This window comes from Odocoileus virginianus, chromosome 3 (genome assembly GCF_023699985.2).
Source record: "Odocoileus virginianus isolate 20LAN1187 ecotype Illinois chromosome 3, Ovbor_1.2, whole genome shotgun sequence".
Lineage (NCBI taxonomy): Eukaryota > Metazoa > Chordata > Mammalia > Artiodactyla > Cervidae > Odocoileus > Odocoileus virginianus.
In genome coordinates this window covers 31,187,115-31,199,119 of record NC_069676.1, presented here as the reverse complement: position 1 = coordinate 31,199,119, position 12,005 = coordinate 31,187,115, and the positions used below count along the sequence as shown (strand labels likewise).

The 12,005-nt window shown below is 41.6% G+C and overlaps 1 pseudogene; it reads right to left on the bottom strand.

Moving 5' to 3' along the window:
* Positions 1–10,919: 10,919 nt before the first annotated feature.
* Positions 10,920–11,277, bottom strand: LOC110133050 (large ribosomal subunit protein mL53 pseudogene; annotated as a pseudogene).
* Positions 11,278–12,005: the final 728 nt, after the last annotated feature.

Genomic DNA, 12,005 nt, shown 5'->3' with positions numbered 1-12,005 from the left:
CATTACTTTACTAGCATGTGAGATGAGTGCAATTGTGCAGTAGTTTGAGCATTCTTTGGGATTGCCTTTCTTTGGGATTGGAATGAAAACTGACCTTTTGCATTCCTGTGGCCACTGCTGAGGTTTCCAAATTTGCTGGCATATTGAGTGCAGGCTTTCACAGCATCATCTTTCAGGGTTTGAAATAGCTCAACTGGAATTCCATCACCTCCACTAGCTTTGTTTGTAGTGATGCTCTGTAAGGCCTAATTGACTTCACATTCCAGGATGTCTGGCTCTAGGTGAGTGATCACACCATCATGATTATCTGGGTCGTGAAGATCTTTTTTGTACAGTTCTTCTGTGTATTCTTGCCATATATTCTTAATATCTTCTGCTTCTGTTAGGTCCATACCATTTCTGTCCTTTATCGAACCCATCTTTGCATGAAATGTTCCATTGGTATCTAATTTTCTTGAAGAGATCACTAGTCTTTCCCATTCTGTTGTTTTTTGCATTGATCACTGGGGAAGGCTTTCTTATCGCTCCTTGCTATCCTTTGGAACTCTGCATTCAAATGGGAATATCTTTGCTTTTCGCTTCTCCTTTTCACAGCTATTTGTAAGGCCTCCTCAGACAACCATTTTGCCTTTTTGCATTTCTTTTCCATGGGGATGGTCTTGATCCCCGTCTCCTGTACAGTGTCACAAACCATCGTCCATAATTCATCAGGCACTCTGTCTATCAGATCTAGTCCCTTAAATCTGTTTCTCACTTCCACTGTATAAGGGATTTGATTTAGGTCATACCTAAATGGTCTAGTGGTTTTCCGTACTTTCTTCAATTTAAGTCTGAATTTGGCAATAATTAGGTGTCTGATTTCAAGACTTTTGGTCCATGAATTTATATATGTAGGTGTTTTATAGGTGATTTATAGCTTTGCAGAGAATTTTGATCTATTAACTCTATCATACCATATCTATTGTAAAATTAACATTTTGATTAGAGAGCTTTGAATGTCTTTAATACAGAGATTTAATATGAATATTTTAAATGCTCTCAATTTCCCTATGGATTACTGACATTTTAAACTCTGCACATCAATTTCCCCCAATATCTATAATTCTGTCATGGTTATTTCTCTACTTAAGTATAAGTAACTATATGATTGATTTCCTTATTTTTCTTGTCTCTTTCCAAGATACTGAATTTGATTGCATCTTATGTATTAGTGAAAAATGCTAGTCTTCAAGTTAGAACATTGGGCCTTTGAGAAGTAACTCAACCTATCTGGGCTTTAGCATATGTATATGTGATCAAGAGGCTTAGGCTAGCCCATCTTTCAAGTGCTGCGCTTCTTTGATTCACTCTAACTTATTGATCTACTACTTGAGAAGAGAGTCTGTTCTCACAAAATAAGAACAATCTCTTTTTAATCATTGGGTTAGGCAGAGCTTACTGGGTCATACTCAGGTTGTTATTTACTTTTATATATGCTTAGCTCTTGATTAGGGTGAAAAAGGAGAGTGAAAAAGCTGACCTAAAACTCAACATTCAAAAACTAAGATCATGGCATTCGGTCCCATCACTTCATGGAAAATAGAAGGGGAAAAAGTGGAAATACTGACAGATTTTATTTTCTTGGTCTCCAAAATCACTGTGGATGGTGACTGTAGCCATGAAATTAAAAGACACTTTCTTCTTGGAAGGAAAGCTATGGCAAACCTAGACAGTGTATTAAAAAACAGAGACATCACTTTGCTTACAAAGGTCCATATAGTCAAAGCTATAATTTTTCCAGCAGTCACGTGTGGATGTGAGATTTGGACCATAAAGAAGGCTGAGAGCCAAAGAATTGATTCTTTTGAATTGTGGTGCTGGAGAAGACTCTTGAGAGTTCCTTGGACTGCTATGAGATCACACCAGTCAATCATAAAGGAAATCAACCCTGAATATTCATTGGAAGGACTGATGCTGAAGCTGAAGCTCCAACTGTGGCCACTTGATGCAGGGAGCTGACTCGCTGGAAAACACGCTGATGCTGGGAAAGATTGAGGGTAGGAAAAAAAGAGGATGACAAAGGATGAGATGATTGGATGGCATCACTGACTCAATGGACATGAGTTTGAGCAAACTCAGGGAGATAATGAAGGACAGGGAAGCCAAGTGTGTTGCAGTCCATGGAGGTCACAAAGAGTCAGACACAACTTAGTAACTGAACAACAACAGCAAAGGTCTCAATATTTTATATAGTGCTTGTGACTATCTTAGTTTTTCTTATTTCCTTTTACAGCTTCTAATTTGTAATTGCCAGTGTAGAGGAACTTGATTGATTTTTAAAATTTGTTGACTATTGTTGACTGTTGAACTATCTTATTATTTCCTACTAGTTTATCTATGGATTCATTTGGGTTTTCTAGATAAATGAGGCTATTAAATGCAAATAATGTGTTTTTTTGGATAAAGTTTATTTTTTCATCTCGGAATCAAGATTGCTGGGAGAAATATCAATAACCTCAGATATGCACATGACACAACCCTTATGGCAGAAAGTGAAGAAGAACTAAAGAGTCTCTTGATGAAAGTGAAAGAGGAGAGTGAAAAAGTTGCTTAAAGCTCAACATTCAGAAAACTAAGATCATGGCATCTGGCTCCATCACTTCATGGCAAATAGATGGGGAAACAGAGGAAACAATGGTTGACTTTATTTTTTTGGGCTCCAATATCACTGTAGATGGTGACTGTAGCCATGAAATTAAAAGATGCTTACTCCTTGGAAGGAAAATTATGACCAACCTAGATAGCATATTAAAAAGCAGAGACACTACTTTGCAAACAAAGGTCTGTCTAGTCAAGGCTGTGGTTTTTCCAGTGGTCATGTGTGGATGTGAGAGTTGGACTATAAAGAAAGCTGAGCACTGAAGAATTGATGCTTTTGAACTGTGTTGTTGGAGAAGACTGTTGAGAGTCCCTTGGACTGCAAGGAGATCCACCCAGTCCATCCTAAAGCAGATCAGTCCTGGGTGTTCATTGGAAGGACTGATGCTGAAGCTGAAACTCCAATACTTTGGCCACCTGATGTGAAGAGCTGACTCATTTGAAAAGACCCTGGTGCTGGGAAAGATTGTGGGCAGGAGGAGAAAGAGACAACAGAGGATGAGATGGTTGGATGGCATCACCGACTCAATGGACATGAGTTTCGGTAAATTCTGGGAGTTGGTGATGGACAGGGAGGCCTGGAATGCTGTGGTTCATGGGGTCGCAAAGAGTTGGAAACGACTGAGGAACTGAACTGAACTGAATATATGCATAGATAGCACTATGTTGAATTAATTTAAATATTGACATAGCTTAATGCAATCTAACATCCTTTATCAATTATTTTCTTTCAATCCATATTATGTTTTCAAAATATATCCATATCCATTCATATAGATGTAGGTCTTTTATTTTTGACTGTTTGATATCCCATCTATGGACATAGTATCATTTATTTTCCATTCAAGCATTATTGGACCACTGGATTGTTTCCCTCCCTTCTTGAGAACAAATAATATTTCCTAGACTATCCCTAAAGACATCTGACAGTCAAGAAGGGCCTGGCTGCCTGAAGCATTCCTGATTGCCTTTTGTTGTTGTTGTTTTTGTTCAGTCACTAATTCATGTCTGATTCTTTGTGATGCCATGGACTGCAGCACGCTAGGCTTCCCTGTCCTTAACTATCTCCCAGAGTTTGGTCGACCTCATGTCTATTGAGTCAGTGATGCCATCCAACTCTCTCATCCTCTATCACCCCCTTCTCTTCCTGCCCTCAATCTTTCCCATCGCCAGGGTCTTTTCCAATAAGTTGACTTTTCACATCAGGTGGCCAAAGTATTGGAGCTTCAGCTTCAGCATCAGTCCTCCCAATGAATATTCAGTGTTGATTTCCTTTAGGATGGACTGGCTTGATCTCCTTGCTTGCCTTTAGCTACCATCCAACAGGCCATCTCCAGCAATATGAAGCACAGAAAATCTTGCCAAATGGGGAGACCTAAGGAGCTTTCAGAATGTGGGAGGTTAATGATAGGCATCCTACTAGGATCCTAGGGGAGTCTGAGCTGGCCAGAATCACCTCCTCCTCCATCCCTCAAGAGAAATGTGGAGAAGACTCCATGAACTGAGAGTAGAAAGAAGGAGAGATGGGCGGTGGGGCAAAGCTATTACTGAAGTTCTTGAATGGGCTGTGAGGGTGCAGAACCCCTAGAGAGCCAGACTTTGCCTTCTGAGAACTTCTCCCATAAGGATGATAATTATTAAGGTGATACCAGTCATGTAAATTTGACTTGGTCCACACTGTCACAGAAATCTGCTGCCTTATCAGATTATCTTCTTGTTCATATACCCTTTTTGTCCTGTTACTTGGTTATTGCCTTTAGTACGCCACTCATGTGAACCATGGTAGTTGACCTGTCTTGCTCTGTGGCATTTAGTTCACAGCTTGAGGGGGAGGGTGGAGGCCAAATGTGCTCAAGAAGGAAAGATGGAGTTTGAAAGGAGATCTGTGTTGAGGATGTTTGCTTAAGTCCTGATGAATAAAAATCTAGGTCCAGTGCCTCAAGGATCTAAAGTCCTGCTTGTTCTCAAGGCTGACCAGGGTTTACTCAGTGAAGGAAACATATGCACTTGGAATTTTCATTGCTTGCTCATATGTGCCCTCCTCTGATACACACTGTTTAAGACTGATTCCCTACCCCCCCGCCAAAACAACTTTCCAAGTGCTACTGTCATCTCATGAACATATACTGCCCCTTCCTAGTGTCCCCCTAGAACATCACTGCAGCAAATTTATAATTAGATAATCATGCTTCTTCTCATATTCTCAGCTGCTTCTGATCAATTTTATCTACTTTATTCCATAGTCTTCACTTATCAGTGTTGTGTGTTGCTCAGTCGGGTTTGATTCTTTGCAAACCCATGGACTGCAGCCCACAAGGCTCCTCTGTCCATGGGATTTTGCAGGCAAGGATACTGGAGTGGGTTGCCATTTCTTTCTCCAGGGGATCTTCCTGACCCAGGGATAGAACTCAGGTCTCCTGTATTGTAGGCAGATTCTTCACTGACTGAGCTATGAGGGAAGCAACTTTCTAGCTACAGGTTAACCCATTAGAAATATTTTTTTTTCTTTCTCTTCTTTGGCAAATCCTTTCTATCTTTTAAGGTCCTTTCTTTTTTGTCTCTCTACCATCCTGCCTTCCTGAACTTTTTTTTTTTCTCTTTAAATAAACTTTGTCTCATTTCCTAACTTTCTTGTAAACATTCAGAGTTTATTCCTCACAAATTAGACAAGCGTTTATGAATGTCTCGGCATAATGGACTCAGAATAAGCTGGTACCCCTGCGGTACCTCTCTTGCTGGGGAGCCAAGAGTGAATCATTGGCTGCTGGAGACACAGCTTGTATGGAGTCAGAAAGGCAGAGTGGTCTCTGAATGCTTGTTCTGCACATGTGTGTGTTTCTTCCTAGTCGTTTTCCTTGTCCAGTCACCTCCAACATCTCTCCATCCAGCCTGGGGAATTATTTTAATCACAAGAGTAGAATGTTTTGTTTTCCATCAAGTTCTTTCCTCAAAGTTTAGTTGTAAGTTGTTCCTGTTCCAAAGACTCCTTTTCTCTCACTTCACCTTTGTTCTATCATCTCTGTTCAGAATGGCCCACTGACTCAAATGGGTACAGATCCAAAGATGGCAAGAAATGCCAACAGTTCTGAAATTACAATACAGACATATTAGGAAAACTTGAAAACATTTATCCTGCCAAATTAAAGAAATTGCACTTACAGTGTATTAAAAGTCTCAGCATGAAAACACAAATGATAAGAAATTGAATCACATCTAATTTTTTCTTTAGTCCTTTCCTGATTTATTCCAGTCATCAAAGTTGACATGAATAACTATTTGTTATATAAACTTTCAATCATTTTCTACACATACACACTTTTTTTCTTTTTTTCAAATAAGTGTGAACTAGGTCACTTTCAACATGCTGTGATTCTATGATTCATTCACTCCCACTGAATCATCCACTGATAAAGTAGTTTTTTTCAAGGAAAAATATTTCTAATAGCTAATAGTCAATGTTTATGGAGTGCTTACACAGTGTCTGTATCTTCTGACTACGTTATATATACTTTTTACAACATACCCATGGACTAGGTACAATTATAACCCCCTTATGACAGATAAATACAGAGGCGAAGTAACTTGCCCAAGACATTGGAACAAATCAAAATCCATGCCTCTATAATCATTTTGCTTTATTGCCTCCCTCAGGGAGGCTTGATGATTATGTAACTAAAACTTAAATACCATGTTACATTTTCATATTTCTTACACAAGCATAGAGTTGTGATATGGGGTACCTAAACAGATTACTTTTAAAAACCCTTATGCACCTGAAATGAAAGTAAGCCAGGGACTGCAAGCTGTAGACTCAAGATTTCCTATCAGCTTCTAGAAATAGCTTCTTGAATTCAGTTTATGTAATGTCAAGTCTAAGATGTAGTCCAAATAGTAACAGAAAAATGGAAATGTGTAGAAAAGTGGTTAAAGTTGACAGGTACTAGGAGTGTAGTATTATGGTGGCCAAGGTAAAGGCCCACAGCAAAACTCACCGTTTCTGTCCCAAAGGGCAGAGCTCCACGTTGTAACTCCCTGGTGCTAGTGAGCTAGTCTACTCACTGCTTAGCATAGCAGCATCTTCAGTTTGATAGATTCATAAGAATGCCATATACTTGGTTAGCAGTTCTACAGTCATTTTTAAAATTTGTTTATTTCAATTGGATAATTACTTTACAACATTGTGAGAGCGGTTCTACATTTTTGATGCAATAATATTTTCAGGGTGTGGGAGGATATCAAGCTATGAAAAATAGCCTTAGAGAGGTCTGCTTATTAGCTTTGCTTTTTCCATCTCCACAATACTTTTCCTTCACTTTTTAGTATCACGTTGTTTTTCCTTTGTCTAACAAAGTTTCAAATACTTTTTGATGAGCTATCGAGTTTGGGAAAAAAATAAACTCTTTAAAATAAAGAAGATAGTGACAGTCATAAGTAGAAAAACTCTAAAATTGAGATATACTTCATCATAGCCAGTGAATTGGAATGCAAAGTTTGTGTTTATTGTTTAGGATGTCTAATTAAAGCCAAGGATGCTCTGAGGCATCTCTCAGATCTTTATAAGCCTCCATCATTACTGATGAGTAGGGTTCACAGATAAAATATATGCTGTTTAGTTAAATATGAATGTCAGGAAAACAATGAGTACATTTTTAAGGTAAGTTCCCTGGTGGCTCAGTGGTAAAGAAAAATGCAGGGAATGCAGGTTTGATCCCTGGGTTGGGAAGATCCCCTGGGGGAGGTAGCGTGGCAATACTCTCCAGCATTCTTGCCTGGGAAATGCCATGGACAGAGGAGGCTGGCAAGCTATAGTCCATGGGGTCTCAAAAAGTCAGACACCAGTATTCTTGCCTGGAAAAGTCCATGGACAGAGGAACCTGGCGGGCTGCAGTCCATGGGGTTACATGACTGAGCATGAGTGCACGAGAGTGGAGTGAGATGGGTTGGTGGCAATAAACTGGTAGAACTTAAAAAAAAAAAAATGTCAGACACAACTCAGTGACTAAACAACAACAGCATGCCCCAAATAATACATAGGATGTACTTATACTGAAAATAATGATTTATTTTTTCTGAAGTTCAAATTTAACTGAGTGTCCTATGTTTTTATTTACTAAACCTGACAGTCCTCTGATGATCCACAGTGGAGGGAGTTCAGAGATGGTACCTACCGGCTCTCAGACAGTCACAGATTGCTTCAGGAGATCCAGGTACAGTACAAAATTCATTTTGGATGTAGCTAAGAAGTCATGACTAGCCCTTGACTGCAAGTACGTCCTTAGGTTTCCCTGAGGTGGGATGAACCTTTCTCTTCAGTTCAGTTCAGTCGCTCAGTCGTGTCCGACTCTTTGCAACCCCATGAATCTCAGCACACCAGGCCTCCCTGTCCATCACCAACTCCTGGAGTCCAATCAAACCCATGTCCATTGAGTCGGTGATGCCATCCAGCCATCTCATCCTCTGTCATCCCCTTCTGCTCCTGCCCCCAGTCCCTCCCAGCATCAGGGTCTTTTCCAGTGAGTCAACTCTTCACATGAGGTGGTCAAAGTATTGGAGTTTCAGCTTCAGCATCAGTCCTTCCAATGAACACCCAGGACTGATCTCCTTTAGGATGGACTGGGTGGATCTCCTTGCAGTCCAAGGGACTCTTCGAGAGTCTTCTCCAACACCACAGTCCAAAAGTATCAATTTTTTGGTGCTCAGCTTTCTTCACAGTCTAACTCTCACATCCATACATGACCACTGGAAAAACCATAGCCTTGACTAGATGGACCTTTGTTGGCAAAGTAGTGTCTCTGCTTTTTAATATGCTGTCTACGTTGGTCATCACTTTCCTTCCAAGGAATAAGTGTCTTTTAATTTCATGGCTGCAATCACCATCTGCAGTGATTTTGAAGCCCCCCCAAAATAAAGTCTGACACTGTTTCCACTGTTTCCCCATCTATTTCCCATGAAGTGATGGGACCAGATGCCATGATCTTAGTTTTCTGAATGTTGAGCTTTAAGCCAACTTTTTTCACTCTCCTCTTTCACTTTCATCAAGAGGCTTTTTAGTTCCTCTTCACTTTCTGCCATAAGGGTGGTATCATCTGCATATTTAGTAAGTCTGGAAGACCCTATCCAAAGGGAGCCACCAAAGTCAGTTTCATCCTTACAACCATGTTTCCAGTTCCTGGAATTAGCTCCATGTGACTCACAAAAGATGAAGTTTGTGAAAATCAGGAGTTACATATCTTTGACCCTTTGTGGGTGAAGTTTTGCCATCCTGGGAGATTTAATAGGAGAAATGTGAAAGAGTCCAGGTACCCGTATGGACAGAAATAATTGTGTTATACTTCTGTATATGTGACATGTCTCTAATAGTTCACAAAGATCTGGTCTTAGAAAGACTGATCCAAGCTTGGATGTTTCTGATGACAAGGCAAGAACCTGAGTTTCAAGTTCGTCTTTTATGGTTGTGGAGACAACAAGGAACTTCACATAGTTACCCGAAGGGAAATCATGGGGGAGACCTTGGCTTCATCCATTGTGCAGACTTTTATATTTGGTTCTATCTAGATTGTGTTTCAAAGGTGGAGCTTGTTTACAACTATGGAGGCTCAGAACATTCTCTGATGTGCTTTTGGGGCCTTCACTCCTAGAGGGAGAGCAGTGCTGAGGCTATAGGAATGCCATGAATATTCAGGCTGTCAATGGCTTTCCCAGATGCCATTTCCTTGGTTCTGCTCTCTGAAGTGTGCAAAGGGATTGGCGTCTGTTTTGTGGCCTGGTGGCCTGTCTTAGTGTTGTGAAAAGAAGCTGCTACACCTGGCTCAGAGGAATTCAGATGTAGCAGGAGAAGACTGGTCAAATTTAAGTAACACTAGTTTTTACTAGCGGAGAAGGCAATGGCACCCCACTCCAGTGCTCATGCCTGGAAAATCCCATGGACGGAGGAGCCTGGTAGGCTACAGCCCATGGGGTCGCTGAGAGTCGGACACGACTGAGCGACTTCACTTTTCACTTTCATGCATTGGAGAAGGAAATGGCAACCCACTCCAGTGTTCTTGCCTGGAGAATCCCAGGAATGGGAGAGCCTGGTGGACTGCCATCTATGGGGTGGCACAGAGTTGGACATGACTGACGCAAGTTAGCAGCAGCACCAGCAGCAGTTTTACTAGAGCAAGGGAGAATAAATGACTGGAAGTGGAGGTGTCTGGGATGGGAAGGACGTTGCCGTAATTTTAAAAATGCTCTAGGACCAGGAAGGACAACCAAAAGTACTGGGCTTTGATTTGGGTGGCAGATAAGAGAGGGAAGGATGAAATAGGGATTGACCTTATATAGATGGCCAGCATGTTGTTCATTTGCTCATTCACCCAAAACCCAAAAGGTGAGTTGCTGAGGTACTATCGTGTGTCAGGTACTCTGTTAGGTTTTGGGATACAATAATGAGGAAAATGAATTCTCAGTCTTTAAGGAGTGTATGGTTCAACCAGAGAGACTGATAAACAGGCAATTACAACATACGAAGTAAGGCACTTAACAGAGGAAGTGGATCTTTGCGGGTGTAAGCAGGAGGGCCGATTTACCTAAGCCCAGTGGTAGGGATAGGGAATGGAAAACCCAGAGGGACTTCTTTTTTTTTCCTGTAGCAATGTAGTACTTATTTTAAAAATAGGCATGTAAGAGGACCCCTGCAGTCCAAACCTGCCATTGTTCAAGGGTCATTATAGACAGTATGCAAGAGTATCAGTTTTATTTTGGACAAAGAGTGTTGCTATAATTTGGAGAAATTTTGTAGTAGAATTTAAGATTAGAGCCAAACTATATGCACAGAATTTAAGATTAGAGCCAGACAGAAATGTAGGGTTTAACCCAAGAGGATAGTTCAAGTCATGACAGAAGACAAGATGTCCCCAAAATAAGAGAAAGAGTAGAACACCTTTACGGTTAAGAGAAGAAAAAGGACCCCAGAGGAAGAGAAGTTTCACAAGGCGTGAATTAACAGTGGTAAATGCTACTGAAATGGAAAGATGAGGACTGAGAAAACAGCATTTATATTAAGAGTAAGAGGTACCTTAAGTAGTGGAGGGAAAAGCCAAATTCAAAAGGGTTAAGCTGTAAGTGATGGTAAGAAACTGAAATAAATTCAAATCTGTCCACATCCCTCCTATCTTTCCTCATCCCAGAAACACTGGTTAGGTTAGCAGTCACAGGCCTCTTTCAATTTTTCGGTGTTCTGTGGCCCTCCAGGTAGTGATTTGAGTACTTAAGTTCTTCTTAAATAAGTGGCCTTAGCAGTCTTAGGTTAAAATCTGTTTGCTGGTTTTTTCTGTGCTGTTCGTCCCTGCTCCCCGCCGCCCCTTGGCCTGGATGTGGGAGGCGAAGGCCGCGAGCCTTTCCCGGGCGGGGTGGGCGCTGAGGAGCGCGCTGCGTAATCAAGCGATGCCCGTCCCCGAACAGCGCGTCCGCGCAAGGCTCGGAGCCGTTGTGCCTCACGTCTACAATCACTGAGCAGTTGAGGTTCCTGCAGCGAACTTTCTCGCTGCTCACCGCCTGGTGGAAGGTCCTCGTCGATTCCATGTTCTTCTCAAAGGAACAGAACTGAACCCGAACCTGCTTGACTGAGCGGAGTCCGAGCCCAGTCAAGGCCGCCGCCATGGTGACACCCACCCCGGCCCAGAGAGACTTCTCGAAGGAAGTGCTATTGGAGATCTGCAGGGTGAGTAGAAATTTTCCAGGACCTTTACAGGCAAAGATGGGAGGAAGAAAGACAGTTTCAGGCAGAGGAACAACTCGATACAGAATCCGTAAGGAGAATATCGTGTGTTCAAAAGTATGGCTGGGGCATGAAAGCTGAGGTGGGGGGTGATAGGAGATGTGGCTAGAAGGAGAGGCAGGCTCTGTCATTTAGATTTCGTTCTGCGGGCAATGGGGCTTCGCTGAAGTTTGTGAAGGCAGAGGAGTGGCACCGTCAGATTGTGCTTTAGTAAAGTCACTTAGGTGATTGTGTATAGTGGGTTTTGACAGTAAGCCCAAATTCTTCTGTGTGGGGCCAGGTCATACATGAGACCATGTAGTCACTGGATTCAACTGGGACTGTGAGTATTTTTGATTTTTGTTTCTCTTTTGTGTGTGTGTGTGTGTGAAGTTAGGCAGACGATGTCATGCCTTTTTTCCATTAACAGCAACATGAAATCAATTAAATATGTGTGTGCATGTGTGTCCTCAGTTGTGTTTGACTCTTTGGAACCCAATGGACTATAGCCCGCCAGGCTTCTCTCTCTCCATGGGATTGTCCAGGCAAGGATACTGGAGTGGGTTGCCATTTCCTTCTCCAGGGGATCTTCCTGACCCAGGGATCAAACCCTTGTCTTCTGCATTTCCTA